This window comes from Heterocephalus glaber, unplaced genomic scaffold, assembly GCF_053883595.1.
Source record: "Heterocephalus glaber isolate CG9 unplaced genomic scaffold, H.glaber_assembly_v1.0 deba00001472, whole genome shotgun sequence".
Classification (NCBI taxonomy): Eukaryota; Metazoa; Chordata; class Mammalia; order Rodentia; family Bathyergidae; genus Heterocephalus; species Heterocephalus glaber.
The window spans coordinates 56842670-56866453 of NW_028258315.1; the positions used below are offsets into that span (position 1 = coordinate 56842670).

A 23784-nucleotide genomic window follows, 5' to 3' on the forward strand; every position below is an offset into this window, starting at 1 on the left:
ACTGTTTTCCATCCTTTTACTTTCCTTCTATGAATTTCCTTTTGAGTTAGGTGTGTTTCTTCTATACAGCATATTCCTGAGTTTTGCTTCTTAATCCATTCTGTCAGTCTGTTTCTTTTGATTGGTGAATTGAGGCCATTAACATTGATAGTTATAATTGAGAGATAGTGACTCATTCTTGCCATGATGTTTTATTGTTGTTGGCTCTTTTCTTATTTTTCCCCCTTTCCCTTTAGTGCTTTACCTTGCGTGGTGTTTTCTCTCTGTTGTCCCTCATGGAGTTGTGACCTTCATTGTCTTTTTCTAGGATATTGCATAAAATTGTTTGGAGTGCTGGCTTGGTGTTGGTGTTCATGAAATTTCTCAGGTGTTCTTTGTGAAGTATCTAATTTCCCCATCGATTTTGAAAGATAATTTTGCAGGATACAACGGTCTAGGTTGGAATTTATTTTCTTTTAGGGCTTGAAATACTTCACTCCAGGCTCTCCTTGATTTGAGGATTTGTGTTGAGTAATCTGCCATGATTCTGATGGGCTTTCCTTTGTAGGTGATTTGTTTCTTTTCTCTAACTGCCTGTAGAATTTTGTTCTTCTGTTGGGTTTCTGGGATCTTGACTATTATATGTCTAGGTGTAGATTTTTTTTGATCGTGGCTGGGTGGAGTTCTATATGCCTCACTTATCTATGTGTCCAATTCTCTACCTCTGTCTGGGAAGTTTTCTACTGTTACTTCTGTGAACAGTTTTTTTTATGTCAGTTGTACTTTCTCCTGTTTTTTCGTGGACTCCTATCAGCCTTATGTTATTCTTCTTTCCATCATGTAGCAGCTGTTGGATTGATTTCCCATGGTCCCTTACTATCTTTAAGAAATCTCTGTTTTCATGGTCCTTAACTGCGATCCTGTCTTCTATATCTGATATTGTGTCTGCAGATTCTCTTAGTCTGCTCTGCATGCTTTCAGTGGAGTTTTTAATCTCCTGAATATCTGTTTTAATCTGTTGCATGGATTCCATTTCTTTGTTATGTTGTGCGATCATGATTTCCATCTCTTATGCTCAGCATTCATGGCTTCCAGCATGTTTCTGATCTCATCTATTTCCTTGTCTGTTTCTGTTCTAGAGCCTCTAATCATGTCTTTCACTCTACTCACCATCTCTATTTATCTGGGAGATTATTTCTGTTTTGAAATTTTCTAGAGCCTCATGCATCTGCTTTGGTACTTCCTGTGCTATCAGTTCAATGTGTCCAGGTCGTTGATTATCTGACTTTTCCACCTCATTTTCCTCAGAATTTCCTTTTTGTGGTGTGGAAACCTGTGTTTGTGCCTTGCTTAAACGTCTTCTCATGTTTGTTTTTGATACTGTCCTTGGTTTAATTACTGGGTTGATATTTCAGAATTGCTTAATGAAGGTATCTTTATTGCTTGTGTTTAAAACCTTTGTGGAATGACTGCTTTTCAGAGGTGTCTTCCAGATATGGCTTGTGTTTAGGTTTTGAGGCTCTAATGACTCTGAGGCTATTTTATTTTCTTTATACCAGGAAGGAAAACTGATTAGATCAGTCACAACATGTTAGGCCAAATGTTACAATCCGCAATACCATACCATCAAGCACAGTTTAGAAAATGACAATTTGTGTTAGTTATTAATCTATCACATTTAATTATATGAAGTATAATCCCCTGTGCCTCTGTAGTGTAGGAACAGGTAGCAGAATTGCCAAAAAGCGGGGGCGGGGGGATGGGGGGGGATGGAGGGGATGGAATTGGACCTTACAGGCGCCTGAGCAGCTAAGTGGAGCACTGGATGAAGGCGTGGCTCCAGGCAGCTCCCAGGACCTCACTGTGCCTTGGGCAGGATCCGGAACTCAGTTGAGGAGCTTCAGCAAGACTGGAAATTTTTTTTTTTTGGTTCCGGGGATCAAACTCAGGTCCCTTGCGCTTGTGCAGCAGGCGACAAAACCACTGAGCTAAATCCCTGGCCCCATGACTTCGAATTTTTAAAGAAAAGACATTTTTTGGTTCATAGTTCTGAAGTCTGGGAAGTTCAAGACTGGCCATCCATGTCTTCTTGTGCTGCGTCATATTACAGTGAAAAGGCATAAAAGGGAAATTGGCCTATGAGAAGGGAGCACATGTGTGAGAGAAATGTAAGGGAGATGGCCAGCTCCCTTTTTAACAACCTGATCTCTCGGTAATAAATCCAGTCCCTTGAGAAGGAGAACTCAGTCCCACAGTAAAAGCATGAATCCAATTTAAAGACCCAATCACCTCTTCAGTGTCCTAGCATCCCTCAACATGAGTCATATTCAAATCATAGTTGACTTTTAGGGCAGATACAAAAAATCAGTCTTTTTCTATGAACAATAGGAAGACAATGAATTGTCTCAGAAGAGTTAGGAAGGGTAGGGGTGATAATATTGCTACTAGACAGGGAAGAATGGTTTTATGGAAGTGAATGTGGTGAGAATGATATTGCAGGGGAGAGATATTGGTGGATTAGGGGAGTTGGAGAAGGCAATGGGGTGATGTGATAAAGTAAAATGATCTACACTTTGTGGTGGGTTGGCTACTTCTGAGGAAGAGAGGAAGTGTGTGTGATTCCAGTCTTCTGAGTTGTGAGGTTGTATGATTTATGATGATGCCATTCACTGCCAACAATAGGAGTGGGCCTGCAGGGGGATGGATTGGTCTAGGAAGTCAGGTGCTCATGTTGCAACACGTTGGGTCTGACATCTCTTGTCAGTGTCCAAATAGAGAGGTCCAAAAACCAGCTGGCTGTGGCAATATGGAAATCAGAAAGAACAACTTGAAGAAAATATATAGGATTCACAGAAATGTGAATGAATGTATACATGAAGGCCAAACTATCATCAACAGTGACTAGAGTTTGAATTTAGAAATATTTGTGTAAAGTTTTAGGACATAACAAAAAAGGAAGTTCTAAATGTTGGGTTGCTCTCATACTACTTAAAATCTTTATCATTGTTGCATAATTTATATTATCTGCCTTTTTAAAAGTTCAGTTTCAGATTTTCAGAAATGTTTTCATTATGATTTTAATATTTGGTAGTGATCTTGAAATGAGAAGAGAGTCATATAATTATAAAGCATGAATATTATTTAATGCTCTTTATGATCTTAGGACATTTAACTTCAAATTAGTGAGTTTTGATTTTCATATGAAGATTACATATTTTTTCTTATTTGAATATATTACTGTATCTCCTTATTTTATGTTTAGGCATAAATAATTCTGTAGGCTATTTTTGTGGATTTACTGTGATAGTGTTCTTGATCATCAGGGCAACATAAACAAGTTGAAAAATAACAGTAAAATCAAGTCTTCTGTAATTCTGTAAAAGCTTTTTTAAAAAACATGACTGGAAAAATGAATAATGTTTCTAAAATCAGTGGTACTATTGGAATGCAAACTGACAAAAATGTTTTGATTTTTTTTCTGAAATTCATTTTTATTTGTCGATGATATACAATTAAACTTGAATAATATATTTGGGGGATTTGTATCATATTTAAATATGTGTATAATACGTAAATATATAGTATATTTTTTAAGTTTTACAAAAATTTTGATTATAGGTATTGACTAGGAGTACTTTTTCTTAGGAGTTATGAAATTAATCTGTAGTAATATTTTATATCAAAATTTATTCAGAAATCATTTGCAGTAAATTTTATATTGAACTGTAAGATATTAATTGAAAATAATGTTTAGTTCACATAATTTATTTGCAAGTAACATTTCATTATTAAATATTTATTTAGTATTATATTTTAAAATTGTAGCTTTTTCAAAATAGGATATTTAACTATTTTAAATTTATCTGAATTATTAAAGTAATATGTAGTGAATTTAATAGTATTCCTGCAGCTGCTTGTTATGTTAAATCCTAATATTCCAAAATGTACATTTTGGAGCCTAACTTATCCCTGAACAAAGTATTTTTTAAAAATTTCGAATTCATTCTCTGTTAGTGATGTGTTTTTTAGTTATTATCAGGGGAACAATTAACCAATCTATATGTTTATTTAGAATTTGTGCACCCTAGTTTATATTGTCAAGAATAAATACACTGATATTAGAAAGTATAACATGGAGATATAATAAAATTATTTTATATGTTCTCATTTTTAATTATCTTTTGGCTCAGTTCTTGTTAGAAAGATTCTTATTTCTCATCTTTTTAATTATCCAATCTGATTGCTTTCTGTTTTGTACAGAGTTCAGCCTCTCTTCCTTTGGTCTAGTGCTGCATATAACATACACTGATGAATTAGCAATTTTTCGCTTCTTTTAGCAACTTACACTTTGATAATTTTTTTTATAATAATGTGATTTGTTTTGCTTACCCAGCAGTAGATAATCTGTGGCATTATAGAGTTTAATTTTTGGAGAAAATCCTTAAACTCTAAAAGGATTATGGACCATTTAAGAATGATTAATCAATAATGTTATTAATAACATTGAGTCCTAACTGTATCAATACCTATTTAAACTACACACAGATACATGCACAAATGCTCATACCCCTCATTCCATAGCAAAAAGGTTGAAATTACAGCAAGGGTATGGTATTCTATGGTGCTACACCATCACAGTGGTGGGCCTGAGTTTCGCCAGTCAGTTTAGGGGGCAGGGTGCTGATTTGTGCTTTTTATCATCAGGAACTTGCATCAGTTTCTGCAGGCTAAGTTTCCTCATTGTATAGTTAGTGGCTGTGGCCTCTGCTTTCTTAGATTAGTTCTTCCTTAAAATACTTGCATTCTATACTTCAAAAAGATAGAGGTCAATAATTTTTATTTCTAACATTGCTATTAAATTACAGAGAAGAAAGGAGAACATTAAATGGGGAGAAGATAATAGAAGGGTACAACTGATTCTTTTTCTAGTCTCCAGTAATCTTGTTTTTTTGCTGAATTTCATGGAGGAGGGGAGAAGAAGAATCCAGGAAGGCAGCTACCTCTCTGACATCGAGACTTGAGATTGACTTATTTTGAAAATCTCTCATTTTAAAAGAATCTCTCATAACATGGTTAGCTCAAGGTTATCTTTTATCTGATTTCTCTCTTCCTGGATAGGTTACAGGCCGAAGAGCATTAAAATATCTATTTTCTTAGTGGTTTTCTTTCTAGGTTTGAATAATTCACTTGATTTTTCCCAGCTACTTAGAGGAAAATGTTGTGTTGGAATGCCAATGTTAGTTCCTTTTGTTTGATGTTACAGAAACAAATGCATAGTTTTAGTCTAGATAGTAAGTCCTGATAGCCTTTAACGTAGTCATTTTTAAAACTCTAAATTATTTCCAGTGCCTTATATGTTGTGAGGCTAGACACTTGACATGTGTTTTGTTCCTTTTCATTTTCAAAAGAAAAACTTAACTAAAATGGGTGCATAAAGAAAATGACCTATTTAATTTGAGTATTGGGTTTAAGCTACATTATCTTTTTGTTCTCCATCATGTATTATTTTAAGCTACTTTTCCCAAATATACTAGTAGCAGATACCAGATGACCATGGTTTCATCCTAGAGGAAATTTTTTGTGAATTACACTGAAAAATCTATTCAGAGTTTTGAGGCACTAACATTATTTAAAAATTTTAGTTCTGAGTATCAGATACTAAAAACTGTATTTTAAATATTTGTAAATAAAGTGGGAACAAAATGTTTTTTGGATATTTTATTGCTTTTTACAAGGAATAGATTTTTTTCTGTGTTTTATGAGACAAATCATAGGCATTGCAGTTTGAAATCAGTTTCATTGTTTTCTTTACAATTAGTATATAATGGTTGAATATTTGCAGTAAGTTTTAATGACTAATGAAGTGCAAGCTTGATTATATGCCAGGGGTAAAAATATCCTTTTACAGCAAAGCGTGGTTTTTAACATGGTCTTGACAAAGGCAATGTGTAAATATGTTATTCCAGTTCAAAAATGCAAATTAGTATAAACAGATTTTAAGGAAAATATTTTAAAATAACCAATTAAACTAATGAATATTCTTTGTATGTAACTTATCATAAGTATATAAACGTAAACAGACCACCTAGGTATACTTATTTTCAGAGGCCAATGTACTACTAATTAGAAAAGCTGTAAATAGAATAATTATTCTAGTGAATTAATTCCATTTTAATTGTCTGCATTTTAGTGGTTAGTATGCCAACTGCTGAGTAGATGGTTGCAATGCTGGTAGTGAGAATGTTCCCATGATTACTTTCTCAGTTTTTCTAACCGTTATCTCATGTTCCTTATACACTTGCCACTTATTATCACTTGCCATTTCAGTTACTATTTGATCTTACTACTTTTGGATTTTTCATTGAGTTTCCTTTGCCAGAAGCATCCTCTCTCTTCCAGTCCTTCCCTGCTGATGTTCAGTATGTCTTTCAATATCAAGCATAATTTCGGCTTCTGCAGGATCATCAAGAAATCAGCAGCCAGAACTCCCTGATCAAGGTCACTGCTGTCAGCTTGTCCTTTCATTGTAGCTCATCTAAAACATGTTACCTTATGAACAAATATGTTCTCTCTTAACCATATCTCAATTAGACTGTGTGCTTCTCTTGCCCATGTTCCCTACTTCAGCACAAGTGATGCTTTTCTAAGCAATTCAGATTTGTTTGATTGAATTGTTTTCTAAAATTAAAACTGTGTACCAGACAAGGTATTTGAGGTCCAAGCTTGATTTTTCTCCTGAGTGCTGCATTTTAAGTGGGTGGGACAATTATTTCTACCTCTTCTTTTTCAAAGAATCTCAGTTATACTCTTTATTTTCTGCCTCATTATATAAATCATCTCACGTGATTATTTAACTTCAAATACAATTTTTAAATATTAATAAATAGAGAAAAAAAGAATTGTGCATATTCATTTATGATCTTAAGTATTTGGTGAAAGACTACAGAAAATATATATTGGTTTTAGGAGGAGCAAGCAAAAACTTTTGATAGAAATCACAAGATAGTAGATGTTTGTTTTGATTATTCTTGCTTTGCTTCTTCAATGTGTGCTTGATAATAATAAAATAGAAGTAATAACAACCAGAATGGATTTCATCAAGTTTAACAAATTCTTTCAAATACATCATTTTATTTGGTCCTCATGTCAAATTAATGTGAGGTTGAGATTGTGTGTATTATGCAGTTTTGGCCATGGTTATTTGTCATGAGTAATATTAATACTTTTCCAGACCTGAATGTATAATCTTACAGTTCTTTCTTAAATATTAATGTAATTTTTAATATTTATGATCTTTTATGTAATTTAAAAATTAAAAAGTTTGTGGTCCACAACACAATCATCATACACAAGGGTTGATTAGTTATAGGAATTTTATGGTAGACTGTGAAAATGAAAGTATTTATTTTTGTCATCTCAACACATTTTCTCCCATCTTTTTTCTTTTGTAACAGAGTTATTTTGACAAAATTTGATGGGCTAGTGTCCCATTTCTCACTGTTTCAATAGTCTCTATTCCTCTGAAAAAAAAGGGATTTAGTGAGGAATACTCTTGTTACCCCCAAAATGGAACATAGAGTATAGACTTCAGAGTGAGATACTTCCATACAAAAGAGGTGGTGATTACCCTTCCATTTAAGCTAAATTGATATAACCCACACAAAAGTACTGTATACACAGGAGAATGGGAAAGCATCTTCAACCTGACGACAACTTATTTTTCTCCTTTTCTCTTCTCCCAGACCCCATTTACTGCAACTTTTTTTCCAATACCTTGAACTATATGCCAGGCTATTTAGGAGCCACATCAACAAATGAATTGTCCTTTAATTTAAACCATTTTGAGTTAGATACTATTTACTTGCAAATCTGACTAATATGGCTAAAATAACTGATTTGACTGTCATTTCTCTTTCTACTCCACTATATTCCCATATTAAAAATCATAAGAAGCCTTGTAGCTAAAACTACGTTATTGTTTCAAATAGAAATACTCCCATCTTTTGAGGATGGTACCCATACCTTCCATTATATATTTTTTTTTGCTTAAATTCTTTTATTGGTACATTTTAGGTATATAATACATTTACATTTATCATTGGGTGCTTGTACCTGTACATGATGTATCTTGGGTCTTATTTTTTCCCCATTCCCTGCCCTCCCTTCACCCCCTCCACCCTTCCCTATTTACAAAGACTTTGTTTCCATTTTTTTCCTTTTCTCATTTTTCCTTTCCCTTCTTTCCTTTCCCCTTCCCCTCTCAGTTCCCCTACCCCTTTGAACCTTTTCTTTCTATTTCAAATTATCAATTCTTCGTTTTAATCATTTTAATCCCTATTTACACTTTCAGTTTTCTCACAGTGGAGAAACTATTCCCCTTCCATATTTTTTGATAACCAGTGTTCTGTGAGAATATTTTGAGAGGTACTGATATCATGGAACGTAAACTCTTAGTAGTTTATTTTGTTGGAAACTGAAGAGGATTCCTAATTTATTTGAGGTCTTCTTCTTGGACAAAATAGACACATTTAATGTAGTATTCAACACAGTTTAACAAACATTTTCTCAGCACCTACTTGGTGCCAGGTACTTGCGGCAATGTGAAGATAAATGGGTGAGATGGTTGGGGAATATCACAATTTACTTTCCCAGATCATGTCTCTTATATTTTTAGAAAAAGACAATGACAGTGTATGCACTGATTCTGAAGGTTATTATCCTGCTATACTTAATATCATGGTGGCTCACATTGCATTGGAACTCTTCAAAGTATTCTTCAGAAATTCAGACTTTAAAAAAAAATTATAAACTTTGAGTTTTAGAAATGTGCCATACAAATGGTTTTAGAGCTCTTATAATTTTGATTTAAAGCAATAAAAATTGGTGCACATATTTATCTTTTTAAATAAAAAACTGGTAAAATTTCTGAAATCTAATATTTTATTAACTGGCTCATAATACAATATTATGAAAAAGATACAAGTTCAAGTACTTGTAACTAGTTATCCTATTGTTAATTGAATTTTTCATATTTTTTAATGACTCAGTATGTAAACATCAGTAGTAAATGCCCTCTCTTAGGGTTTTGTTAAACAGCATTGATATGTTTTCTTTCAGTTTATGTAATTAATATTATTTAACATTATTTGTGTTATATATTTTATAAATATTGTACTAATCTTTTTATTTCAATTTAATTAAGTTGCCTATCTTGAACATTTTCATCTTGCTATCACCTTCCCCTTCTAAAATGTTTGACATTCTAAAGATGAGTTATAGTACAGTGCATGTCCTCATGCAATCATTTACTTATTCATTCAACAAACTGTCGTCAAAACTGTGTGCCAGCATTGGTAGCAAGAATAATAAAAAGTTTTGTAGTGCCCCTTGTCCTGAAAGGAAACTTTTAATGGAGAAGTTTTTTACCATTATATTTCTAGAATTTCTTTTGAATAATAAAATTGCTGTTTGGTGTTTTATTTAGGTAACTTTTATAGACAGTTGTTTTGATTCACTTGTGTAGCTGGTCTGGAATAGTAGAAGGCATACCTTTGACATGAGGTATTGGTTTGAAGGTACAATATAATTAGTAAATGTAATGATTATCAATTTACCACACGTATCTGCAGCACTGTCATGTGTATAGATTACTTTAGGAAATAAAAGGATAGGACTGTTTTAATAATATAAATACCCACAGAGAGTTTTTACCATTAAAAGGAGAAAGGAGCCTGTAATCCCTGTTCTTTCAGAGACTGGGAGAGGAGGATACCAAGTTCAAGTTCCACCTGGGCAACATAGTGTCACTGTCTCAAGACAAAAAAGGGTCTGTGGATATAGCTCAGTGCTAAGGCCCTGGACGCAATCCCCAGTACCTCTTTTTTTAAAAAAAAAGAGGAACGGGACAGTAGATATAGACAAGCAATTGTAATGGAAGGTAGAATACAAGTTGTGTTGCTGTGAGAGACATAGATGAAATCTGATGGGGAAGTCAGAGGTGGTGAAAAATACTTTTCTACGGGTGATCCAGGAAAAAGTTCAGGGAATGGGTTGGCATTGACTTTGCTTACTGCAAATTGAACAAGTACTGTGAATGGAAACATGCAGATATGTGCAGTCTTGGGGCACAGCTGGCAATGGCAAGTGGAGGTCAGTTAGGTTCAAGCATAGAATGAGGAATGCATATCACTATGAAGTGCAGAGCACATTTCCATTGTGTTTGATACAGTTGGTCAAATGTCTTTGCTTACTCCAGTTGCTTTTCTGTCTGGCCATCATAAATAGTCAATTTTGTTGATAACTTCATGCTCATGTGGTAACTGCAATAATCCTTGAATTATGCATTCTTTACCAGCCGTGAGAGAGTATTGAATGTTTAAAATAGAAATCCAAGTACCTATTAAATCATCGAATGCCATTGAGCATTTATGAAATCAGATGAAAGTAAATTTGTACATTGGAGCAAATCTGCTTTTCTATGCTTGGTTGGTGTGTGAGGAGAGATTACACTGTTTTCCTAAGAAGGTTAAGTGGTCATTTAGTCAACTATGAATTTAATGCTGCCAAAGCAGCTGCTTCTTGTGATTGATGATGATGATGATGGATGGTGATAGTTTTAAAATCACTTTTGTGGGAGAAATGGCTATTTTTCTACTTTGACTGAGTTGCAGTCTCCATTTGGGAATTTCTTGTCATATTAGTATCTTTTTGAATTAAAAAAGAAATTGCTAAAGACTGTGTTCTCTAGGATAAAATGGCTCCAAAACTGAACTTTGGGGCAAATGGTTGTAAGGTGCTCTGTACATATTTCTTAAATGACGCATTTATTGTGAGCTGTGTCTTGTCACCTTGTGATGAGTTATATTTTTTGATGAGTTATATTTTTTTAACAAATAGCAACCTAATATAGTCTTTGAAGTGGCAGAATTTGTGGTACTTAGAATTTGTGATACATGGCTTATTAAAGTTTTCCATTAAAGTTTTTACATGTTAATGTTTAATTGTCTCTGGAATTCTCCTGGGACTTATACTCTTGTTCTCTTTCCTTGGTTGCTCTCCACTCCAGATATCTGCATGCTTGTTTCCTTTTAGCTTTGGATCTCTGCTCACATACCATTTCATCAGAGAGACCTATCTTGATCATCATCTTTAGAAGAATGAACCTGCCTCCTTTCATTTCTACATGGCATTCCAATCATATATGTGTATTTAGTTACTATTTCCTGATACTAGAATACAATCTCTGTATATAAGTTTCTACTCAAGCTTCTTATCCATAATAATTACTCAATTAGTAATTGTTGAATCATTAGCAGTATGAATTATTTTTTCATATATAAAGGCTACATGAAATTCAAGATGTGAAAAAGATTACTCAAAACTTAATGTTTGGCTCCAGAGTCAAATTCAAGCTTCATATTTTATTTCTCAAATTGCTTTATTTGTGCTCACATGAATAATACAGACAACAAAAAGCTCTGGGAAGGAAATGGCATATCAAAGGTTACTCTTAGATCATTTTTAACTTTAACATGTATTATTATACACATTATAACAGGAATCAGTTTTATTTATGCCAAATCACTAGTAACTATTACTCTATACCAGTGCATTGTTTAAGCACTGTCTGATACTGGTCTGAAAAAGCCATTTTGAGAAAGGAAAAGAAAAGAAAACCTAAACCTCCCAAATATTTTTAAAGGCCAATAGCATTTGTATCCATTGGGTAAACATGATCAATCAAAGCTGTACAAGGTTTATATGGGCTGCTTCCTTAACAAATATGTTTTTTACTCAGCCATTCATCATATCTGGAAGTTTGGATGATAAGCTTGAGCACTTTCTTAGGTTAACACTGAAAATAGTCATTCGGTGGATTTGAAAAGGGAAAAGCCAGTTAAAGTGGCAGAACAAGCATGTATTCTGACAAAATAAAATAGCATATTGTAGCCTGTTTATATTAGTGTTGGCTTGATGTGGTGAAACTCTGCTGAACTTTAGAAGCAATGTTTGTTTTAATGGGAAATTAGGTTATGAATGGAAAGACCTATAGTGCAATTGCTGAAGGTATTTCCTTGGACCCTCCAGATGTATAAGGTGTTTTCCAATGGGCCTGAAAGTAGCTGCTAAAGCAAAGTCATTTGATCTATTGCCTGAGAGGATCTACCTTAAAAAACTGTAGTGTTTGGCACAATGGTGCACTCCTATAGGGCAAGCATTGTAGCAGAGATCGCAAGGCCTGGGAAACTTAGCAAGTCTTGTGTAAAAATAGGAAGTGAAAAGGGGCTGGGGATGTAGCTTACTGTGAAGACCCTGGGTTTAATCCCTAGTTCCCCCTGCCACAGGCACACAGGCACACACACACACATACACACACACACACAGTTTAGATGACCTTAGATAACCAAGATATATGTAGCACTGTCCTTGCCATTATTTAGCAGGATTGATAAGCTGTTTTGGAAGAGGGGAGAAAGGAATGTTGTACTATGAAAAATGAAAAGTCAAATCTTGGAAATAAGCATGTATCATATCCAACAAGTGCTATGCCCAAGTCTAGTGCAGTTAGAAAAATTAAAATGATCTTGAGAGCTCTGAAACTGTAGAGTACACCAATTGTGTATGATCTTATAACAAGGAAGTGTGTTTTTCCAGGTCACTGAGTACTTAGAAGAGAGAGCAGAAAGACAGGTAAATAAAAGACCAATTTATTTTTGGTTGTAGGACAGATTGGACTTGGGAAAAAGGATCTAGCTGAGAGGTAAGTTCTGTTGAGGTTTACCATCACATGAACAAAGAAGAGTTCTTCAAACAGCAAAGATTGAGCAAAAAATTGAAGAGGAAAACATGTAAGTGAACGTGTAGAACATGTGAGATCCAGTGAGCTGAAAAGAAATTAGCCAAACAGCACTTTCAGATCCTGAAGATAAAAAAGGGGGAGATGGTTGTCTCACCACACTGTGGTTTTAGTTTTCACCAATGGTGCCACAGTACACCTTTGCCATAGACATTTTCTAAGGAAGAATTGAGGAGTATTCTTACATCTTATCCCCTGCATGTGTGTTTTTATCGAGCTCCTGTAAGATCTCCGCAGAGGGATTTTGAATAATTTTTAGTACTTGCTTTAGCTGGGATATGTGCCAGAAATGGATTTAAAGCAGTGGATGGAATTTAAAATAAGCCAACCCTTAGTATTTCCTGATCGTTTTCCAGTGTTTTGTGCATTCCCCTCATATATTGTTTTCTGCATGAGTTTTGGGTCGCATAGAGAAAAGGTGACTTATTTAATCAAATGAAATATTATGTAATTGGTCCTAGGATTTAACTTTTCTATATAAAACCATACTCAGTTTTATATGGCCAATTAAAATATAAAGATTTATTTTCATGAGATAGTCTTAGATTTGGAAGAAATTTAGTGAATGTACCATCCCTTCAATGAAAAGACCAGAGAGCCAGCCACCTCAGCTTTGACAAAGGAGACAACCACCCTCATTGGAGAAAAGATAGCCTATTTAATAAATGATGTTGGAAAAATTGGATTTCAACCTGCCAGAGATTAAAACTAGACTCATACCTATCACCATGCACTAAACTAAGATTGAAGTGGATTAAAGATCTAAATATTAAGACAGAAACACTAAACTTGCTGATAGATAAGTTAGGTAGAACTCTTGAAGACATTAGCATAGGAAAAGACTTTATGAACAAAACTTCAGTAGCATGGGAACTAGCACAAAGAATCAAAAACTGGGATCTCATCTTATTAAAAAGCTTCTGCACTGCAAGAGAAAACACCAACAGAGCTAAGGGACAACCTACAATGTGGGAAAAAAGTTTTAGCATCTGTACCAAAGGTCTACTATCTAGAATATATAAAGAATAGAAAAAAATCAGATCCCCAGATTCAAAGATCCAATTCAAAACTGGGCATCTGACAAGAACAGACATTTCTCAGACAAAGAAGTAAAAGCAGCAAATAAATACACGAAAATATGTTCAACATCACTGGTCATTCAAGAGATGCAGATGAAAACAACACTGAGATTCCACCTCACCCCAGAAAGAATGGCTGCTATCAAGAAATCAAGCAATAACAAATGCTGGCGGGGGTGTGGAGAGAAAGGAACCCTTCTCCATTGTTGGTGGGAGTGCAGACTAGTGCAACCACTGTGGAAATCCGTATGGAGATACCTCAAAGAACTAGGGCTAGAGGTCCCATTTGAGTCAGCTATTCCCCTACTGGGTATCTTCCCCAAAGAATGAAAAGAACCATACCACAGTGATATATGTGCACCCATATTTATAGCAGCAGAGTTTGTAATAGCTAAAGCTTGGAAACAGCCCAAGTGCCCATCAACTGGAAACTGGATAAAGAAGATGTGTTTTTTTTTATAAAATGGAGTACTACTCATCCATAAAGAACAAGAAACTAGAGACATTTACAGCTAAATGGATGCATATAGGGAACATACTCTTAAGTGAAATAAATAGGACACACATGTGTAAATACTAAAGTTTCTCTAGTGTGAGAAACTGAAAATGTATATAAGGATTAAAATGATTAAAACAAATAATTGATAATTTGAAACAGGAAAAGGTCCAAAGGGGTAGGGATGGTGGGAGAGGAAAGGGAAAGGAAAAATTATGAGAAAAGAAAAAATGGAAATGAAATCTGTGTAAATAGGGAAGGGTGGAGGGGGTGAAGAACGCGCAGGTAATGGGGGAAAAAACTAAGAACTAAGATACATCATGTTCAGGTACAAGCACCCAAAGATAAATGTAAACATATTGTATACCTAAAATGTACCAATTAAAGAATAAAAAAAATAAAAGACCAGAAAGGGAGATTCAGTATTTACTCTAAAATGTATAGCTTATTATTAGAAAAATGGGATTAGAACCAGATCTTATGAATCACGGCTTTAGTTATTTCTCTCAAGGAGAGCAGAATAGTGTTTAAGAATGTAGACTCTGTAGTTAAAATCAAATTAAAGTTTCAGCTATCATCCATATTAGCAAGTTATTTATCCCATAAGATTCTACTTCTTCACCTAAAAATGGGTTTAATAATATTATTTCCCTTACCAGGTCATTCAGAAGGTAAAATAGAAAATAAATAAAATCTTAGCCTAATGTCTGACATAGTCATAGAAAATATTCAGTACATGTTAGTGAGTGTGTATTAGTATTGTATTACTCCACAATAAATTACCACAGAAGTAGAAGCCTCAAATTACCCATTTTTTAATTTTTTTTAATTTTTTATTTTTTTCCCCATTAACTTTGTTGGTACATTTTAGGTATAAAATACAGTTACATTCATCATTGGGATCTTGTACTATTACGTGAGTCTCTTGGTTCTTATTTTTTTTCCCCTTCCCTTGCCCTCCCTTCACCCCCTCCACCCTTCCCTATTTGCAAAGACCTTGTTTCCATTTTTTTCCTCTTCTCTTTTTTTTTCCTTTCCCTTCCCCTACCCCTCCCAGTTCCCCTGCTCTTTTAGACCTTTTCTTCCTGTTACACAATATCAGTTATACATTTTTAAAATTAAAATATTAAGATCTAGGAGACGTTACCACAGATTTTACAGAATTTAAAAGGATATAGAAAGCATATTACAAAAAGCTTTTTTAAATAAATTTGACAACTAAGAAGTAACTTAGAAGACAAATTAATGAAACTAACTCTGGAGGAAGTATAAAATTTGAATAGCACCTATTAAAGAAAGTATATTCCTTAGCTTGAAAACCTACCTATATGACAACAGCAGGCTCATAAAGATTTTAACTGATAAATTATATCAAACATTTAAAGCAGAAAAAAGAAGGAACACTTCTCCCGTCATTTTAGGAAATCAACATTGTGCTAATCCTAAAACTGGATAAAGATAATAGAAGAAAAAAGCATGAACATAGATAGAAATTTGTTTAACAAAACAAACTATTAGAAGTCAGATCTGGCAGGATGTAGAAAGTGGTTTTATTATAGGGATGGCAGTGTTGGTTCAGCATTGGAAGATCCACCCCCAAAAGTCATCATTTTAACAGAGGAAAGGAGAAAGCCATATGATCCTGTCACTAGTTGGAGAAAGAGTATTGGACTAAATTCAACAGCTGTTCATGGTAAAAGCTATCAGGAGACTAGAAGTAGAACAGAACCTTCTCAACAGATCAAAGACATGTACTCCATACTTCCAACAAAAACTCCTTCTATGAATGGAGACAATACAATGCTTTCTCCCTAAAGTGGGGAACAAGGACATATATGCCTACTCTTCATCTGTCCATTAGACTTTGAAACATTGGTCTAAACCAAAATAGTCTGGCAATAAAATGACACAACTAGGATAGGATTGGCAACGTAGAAGCAAAATCTTTATATGTAGATGAAATGATCATCTACAGAGAAAATACTAATAAATCTGTAGGAGCCCCTAGAACTTGTACTTGAATTTAGCAGGATTAGAAAACACAAGGTATATATAAAAATTCAGGTCTGTGTGTACTTTCTATAAATGAAGAACTGGATATTGAAATTTAAAAGTTATGTAGGAGTACAAAGGACCCAGAAAAGCCAAAAACAAAAACAAAAACAGTGTTGAAAGACGTTTAGCACCCAATTTTAAGACTTCTTCTAAAGCTACAGTAATCAAGGCAGTGTTGGTGTAAGGAAAGACATATAGATCATTGGAATAAAACAGAGAATCTAGAAATCGAACCACACATATATGATCCACTGAGTTTTGAAAGATTATTTAACATTAGCATTTTATAGAATATAGACTCGATTCAAGAGCCGAGGAAGACATAGTGTCTTCAGCAAACGGCACTAGAACACCTGGTATCCCTATATAAAAAATTAACCTCAACCCTTTTTTTCCATACATGAAAATAACTTGAAGGGATCTATGAACCTAAGTAAGAAAGCCTAAAAGTGTGAAACTTTAAGAAGAAATTATAAGGGAAAATATTTATGAATTCAGGGTAGGCAAGAACTAACTAGGATACAAAAAACATGATGTATAAAAGAAAAAAAATTGATAAATGAGATTCCATCAAAATTTAGAACTTTAAATTATATCATTAAAATGAAAAGTAGTCCTTAAGCAGACCATATTTACAATGCATATAACCTATGAGCAGAATATATAAAGAATTCTTAGAGCTCATTAATAGACCACCTAATTAAATGTAGACATAAGAAGATGATAAATAGCCAGTACAGCACAAGGAATAGTGTGCAGTTCTAGAATCAGAAAAATAATAATCAGTACAATAATAAGATTGAATTATGCATTCATTGGGGAGATGAAGTCAAAAGTTTTAAAAGCCTTGTCATGACTTTTTCTTTTCGTTGGATTCTCCCCCTTTGCGTTTAATTTGTCATGCCCAATGGATTCATTCTGCTGGGTTTCCTGGGATTGAGATCCTCATTGTCTTTTCCTAGGGTATTGTCTAAAATTTTTTGGAGTGCCAGTTTGGTATTCATGAAGTTCCTGAGGTGCTCTTTATCATGAAAGTATCTTATTTCTCCATCAATTTTGAAAGATAGTTTTGCAGGGTACATCAATCTGGGTTAGAGGCTGTTTTCCTTTAGGGCTTGACATACATCACTCCAAGCTCTTCTTGCCTTGAGAGTTTGCATTGAGAAGTCTGCTGTGATTCTTATGGGCTTTCCTTTGAAAGTGGTTTGTTTCTTTTCTCTCACTGCTTGTAGAATTTTATTCTTCTGTTGGATTTCTGGAATCCTAACTATTATATGCCTATGTGTAGATTTTTTTTGATGAAGGCTAGCTGGAGTCCTATATGCCTCACTTTTCTGTATGTCAAGTTCATTCCCCTCCTTGGGAAGTTTTGTGTCATCACTTCTGTGAAGAGTTTTTTTATGTCATCTCCACTCTCTCCTCTTTTCTTCATTGACTCCAATCAGTCTTATGTTATTCTTCTTTGCATCCTCTAGCAGCTGCTGGATTGATTTCTCATGTTCCCTTACAATTTTAAAGCAGTTTTTCTTTTCCTCCTCACTAATTGCAATCTTATCTTCTATATGTGAAATTCTATCCTCACATTGGTTCATTCTGCTGCGCAGACTTTTGATGGAGTTTTTAATCTCTTGGAAATCTGTTTGTATCTGTTTTATGGATTCCATTTGTTTCCTATGTTGGGATTCCATCATGTTCCTCAGATCCTCTATTTTTTTTATCTGTGTCTTCTCTAGATTTATTAATCATGTGTTGCACTATGAGCAAAATCTTTGCTGTTATCTGAGTAATTCTTTCTGATTTCATTTTTCCCAGATCCTCTTTTGTTGCCAGTTCAGAGAGTCCAGGTGGTTGAGTATGAGAGTGTTCCATCTCGTTTCCCTTTGGGGTTGCTGTAGGTGATCTGGAAGTCTGTTTTTGAGGTTTGTTTATGTGTCTTCTCATTTCCACGGGGCGGGGGCGGGGGCGGTGGGCGGGGCTTGTGCTTCTGGCGCCCACGTGGCTCACCTTCTTTGCCCTAGGAGCTTGGGATGGCAGCGGGGGAGCGTCCTTCCGGGTGCTGGAACCGGCTGAGCTTCAGTGCCTTAGGATACTGGGATGGAGGCGGGGAGCTTCTTTCTGGGTGCTGGGACTGGCTGAGCTTCACTGCCCTAGGAGCCTGGGATGGAGGGGGCGTGGGGGGGGGGCTTCCTTGTGGGTGCCGGGACCGGCTGAGCTTCACTGCCCCTACCCATTGTTTTATGATCTTGGAAATTCCATAGTCCATGGGTTCTCTGCTCAGTATCTCACAATGCTAACACTAGAGTGTAAGCTGATTTCATTCTTTTTGTTGTTGTTGTGAAATTTTTTTATTGGTACATTTTATTGGTACAACACAATTACATTTCTCATTGGGAATTGTACCTTTACATAATGTATCCTGGTTCTTATTTTTTCCCCACTCCTAGCCCTCCCTTCACCCCCTCCATCCTTCCCTATTTACAAAGACTTTATTTCCATTTTTTCCATTTCTCATCATTTTTCCTTTCCCTTCTTTCCTTTCTCCTGCCCCTCTCACTACCCCTACCCCTTTGGACCTTTTCTTCCTATTTTACATTATTGATTATTCATTCTAGTCATTGGTACATTTTAGGTATACAATATAATGACGTTCATCATTGGAAGTTTGCACCTTTACATAATCTCTCTTCATTCTCATTTTTCACCCTTGCCCAGCCCTCCCTTCAACCCCTCCATTCCTCCCTATTTACCTAACCCTAATATGAGAAAATGGAAAAATAGGAACAAAATCTTTGCTGATTTCATTCTTGCATGGAGGCTCCATTAAACAGGCAAAGACCTGATTCCAAGCTCCCTGAAGTTGCTGGCAACATTCACTGTCTTGTAGTTGGGAAACTCAAGTTATCTTTGCCTGGGGAAGACATCAGCAGAGTGTTCTCAGCATTCAGAAAGTGCTCTTTGGTTCTTGGCACACAGTCCTTTTCATGAGAACCTTAACAAGATAGTACATTTATTCTAAGTAGGCAGAGCACTCTCACATTGGTTATCGTTCCCTTCCAGAATGTAGTGAATGTATCTTAAGGGCTTACATGATTATTTCAAGGCCACCAAAGATGAGCTTCCTTTTTAATAATTCAGAACCATTTAGTCAATAGCTGCCAGGTGCCTACTCAGAGGAGTGAAATCTGTGCTATCCATAATCATAGCTCCATTCAGAAGGCATAAAATTGGTGCTCTACACCATGGGGCAGGAATCTTGGAGGTTATGTCACAATTACACCTCCCACAAGACGTTAGTGTTGTTATTATCAGTAATTATTGTTCTGATCATTATTATATATTTTTGAGAACATTATGGTTAATAGCTTATAATTTAAAATAATTTTGGGTGAATAGTGGGAACCAAAGGTAACCAATCTTCAGAACCCTTGTTAATGAAGGAATTTACATTGTGTCTTACTATTTTCTTGATCATTTAATTTTTAGACTGCATTCCCCATATTTGAAATGTACTGTTATTTCCCAAAGAATATATATTATAATATAACTTGAGTTATTATAAGTTATATCAGTGTATAACTTATATCCGTGCTCACTTATAGTATAATACTTATAGTATCATACTTATTATCATGTAACTTATAACCTTCCCACATTCTGGATGAAAACAAAAGTAACTAGTGATCATGGAACTCAGAATATAATTTTAAGTAGTCACTGTAATACCTAGTAATTTAAATTAGAACTGTTCACTGATTTTGCTTTAATTCTTTAAAAAAGTAAGAAAGGAATCAATTATTTTAGAGAAAAATTAGTAAAACATCTGCAAATTTTACACTTAAGTCAGAGCAAAATTCCACTCAATAATATTAATATTGTGTTGTCTGTTTGCACTATGTCATGATCTAAATATTTTCTAAATTCCAAATAGAGACATCCTGCTACTTAACGTAGAAATGAAGCTAATGGAAAATTGACCCTCCTGCTCATTTTTAAAATGCACTCTCTGTCCTATGAGCTCTATGTTAATTTTCTAGTACACCTTGGATGTGCCAAAAGCAATTTGTAATAGAATTAATTAACATTTCAGAACTTGAACATGGGCACCTAGGATATTAAATATTTGTTCCATGAATGCTAATGAAATCCATTGACATTATATTCCCAAAGTATTACTTAATAATAACAGCAGTGTCAAGGAGATAGCAGATAAATGAGTGAATATGTATTTAAAGATATTTTCCTCGGTTCTTAGGCTTTTTATGTTCCCTTATTGGTTCTGAACTCTCACTCACCTATTTCTATATTCTATATTCTGTATTCTGAATCAGAATATAGAAATAGGGCTTTCAAGATTGCATCTTGGATGACCCATTAGGAAATATGTTGTTGCATAATCAAAGTCACTGAGAAAGTTTTCATAAGAAAAATGAGAGTAAATTTGTCCTTCCTCCATTTCTTTATTGGTTGTTGCTATTTCTATATTTAGGGATTCTTGGAAAGCAGAGTTAAAAAATACTATATATTATATAGTCTTTCTGTTGGGGTGACATGTGACCAAAAAAGATGTCATATTTTTCCGGTGTGCTGGGGATTGAACCCAGGGCTTCATATATGCTAGCAATGTGCCCTGTTGCTAGGCTGTGCTCCTAACCTGTATCCCTTTTCTTGTTTTTGTTTTGTTTTTGAATTTTTAAAAGTTTTTATTCATTAATTTTGGTACATTTTATGTTTGGTACACTTTAGTTATACAATATGATGACATTTATCATTGGGAATCTGTACCTTTACATGATATATCTTGGTTCTTATTTTCTTCTCCATTCCCCTGCCTTCCCTTCAACCCCTCCACCCCTATTTACAAAGACTTTGTTTCCACTTTTTTGTTTTCTCGTATTGAGACAGGGCCTCATTTTGTAGTCCAGACTGGCCCTGAACTCACTATGTAGCCCAGACTAGCCTTGAACTTACAGAGAACCTTCTGCCTCAGCCTCCTGAATGCTGAGATTATAGACATGCACCACATGCCCGGCTTATCCTACTTTTAAAAGTTGATTTAATACTATTTGGCTGGGAGTGGTGGTGCATGCCAGTAATAACAGCACTTGGGAGGCTGAAGCAGGAGGATTACTGAAAGTTCGAGACCAAAGTCAGTTCAAGTTCAGCCTGAACTGCATAGCGAAATCCTGTCTCAGAAACGCCAAAAAAAAAAAAGTTGATTTAGTACTACTTATTAAATTCATAATATATTATTTTAGTAAGTTCCATATTTTTCTGTATTAATTATCCATGGATTTTATTAAAAAATAAAGTTGTTATAGTTTCACTGAATCAGTGTCTTGAAGCATAAACAGTAAAAAAAAGAAACTTCTTCACATTTCAATCAGTTGTCTTATTTGATTTAATTTTCAACCAGTATGCTTTGCGAAATAAGAAACAACAGGGCCGGGGGTTTAGCTCAGTGGTTCCTGCGCCTGCCTTGCAAGCGCAAGGTCCAGAGTTCAATCCTCAGTACCAAAAAAACAAAAAAAAAGAAACAACAGCAAAGTGAATACTGCAGAATCAACTTTTTTGTTTTACTTTTATTTTAGCCCAAATTATTTAAAATCAGTAGTATATGTACTTTGGCATAAGCTGTGATGATTTCTACTTATATTCCACATTCATGTTTATAAAAATCAAATATTACTTGGCATATAGTAGATACTAGATACACATCAATTTAATGAATGGAGACATTAGAAATATTAAAACAGTAGTCTCTAGTGAATGATTGAATTTATCTTTCCTCTAGCATGGTTGAATGGTAAAAATGTGTTATTGATAAAATTTTTTATTATAACTCAACATATTGAGTCCAGTGGGAAATAAAATTGTCTGCATTTCCAAATGGATCTTCAGTAAAATATTTAACTTTGAAATCACATTTATTACATTTTTCATGTATTTCTTTTGGGAAATTCTTTTTATTTCATTTTTTATTTTTTGTATGTTCTAAACTTGTTTCCCAAAATTTTCTGAATTTACATATCAATAAAATAACAATGACTTTCTCCTTTTCCTTTATTTTTCTTTTATTTCTATTACTGTATTTCATAGTTATAAATGAGACAAGAAAAAAAAAGTATGGTAGGGATTCATCAGAAGTCAAAGGGTGTAAATATCCTATTTTTAAAAATATGTGTTCACAATACATAATAAATACATTCTTTGTGGAGAATTGATATGTATACCTATTGCAATTTGATCCTTTTTACTTACCCTTCCCATTCCCTCCTCTCCCTATCTCCTATCAGTTTCCTGTTCCCCTTCCCACAAAGTCTACCTCCCTATTTCTAGTCTTTTTTATTTTACTCTTTAAATTGTTTATACTATGGTTTTCTCATATAAGAGAAATCATGTGATACTGAGCCTTCTGTGTCTGATTTATTTGACCTAGCATTATGTCCCAAAGTGCGTCCATTTTCCTACCAGTGACTCAAATTTATCCTTCTTTATGGCTGAGTAGTACTTCATTGTGTATATATAACACATTTTCTTTATCCATTTTTCTCTTAACTGACATTGGCTGCTTTCAAGATTTAGCTGTTATGAGTTGTGCTGCTATAAATGTCAGTATAAGGTAGTTATTCTAATAATGCCCAATTCATTGACCAATACTTTAATTTTATAACTTGGCTTTTAAATGAAATAAGCCTTCTTTTTGTGGATTAAATTGTAGTTTTATGCAGTTATTGAATTGGAATCCCATCCAGTAGAAAACAACGTACTAAAAATGGTGATTCTCATAATTACTTTTCCCATTGCTGAGACAAAGTACCCGACAGCTACAAGTTAAAGGAGAAAAGATTTATTTCAGCTTACAGTTTATATAGGTTTTGGTCAATAGACAGCTGGCTCCAAGGAAGGGCAGCATGGCATAGAGGCATCACAGAGGAGAAATAGTCCATGGCAAGCAGGCAGGAGATAGCAGAGCAGCAAGTATCAGCTGCAGTAGTAAGCCTACCTTCTCTCTCTTCCTTTATCTTCCATCCATACTGTAAACCCATTGATTGGTGCTACCCATACCCAGATGGAGCTTCTGTTGTCCACACCCTTAATCCCACTATCACACCCTTAATACACATTCACACCCCCTAATTCAGCCACCTCTGAAACACTCTATGACTGCATGCGCATTTGGGGGGACATCTGATACAAGCCTTAACAGTGATATAAATGCTGTATGATATTAAATACATACAGGCTTGATAATGAAATTTGATGATCCATTAATTTTGCACTGAACTGTTTCCTTTTTCTTGAAGTCATAATACTGTTGT

The 23784-nt window shown here is 34.6% G+C and overlaps 1 protein-coding gene across 9 annotated transcripts in view; it reads left to right on the forward strand.

Moving 5' to 3' along the window:
• Cntn4 (contactin 4) overlaps positions 1–23784 on the forward strand; it is a 955384-nt gene that overhangs the window by 123986 nt on the left and 807614 nt on the right. Inside the window, exon 2 of one of the 9 annotated variants that reach the window (XM_087182030.1) lies at positions 12703–12739. The exons of the other annotated variants lie outside the window; for them this stretch is intronic. The gene's annotated coding sequence lies outside the window, so the exon portion shown is untranslated. The remainder of the gene's footprint in view (positions 1–12702; positions 12740–23784) is intronic. 9 annotated transcript variants of the gene reach the window in all.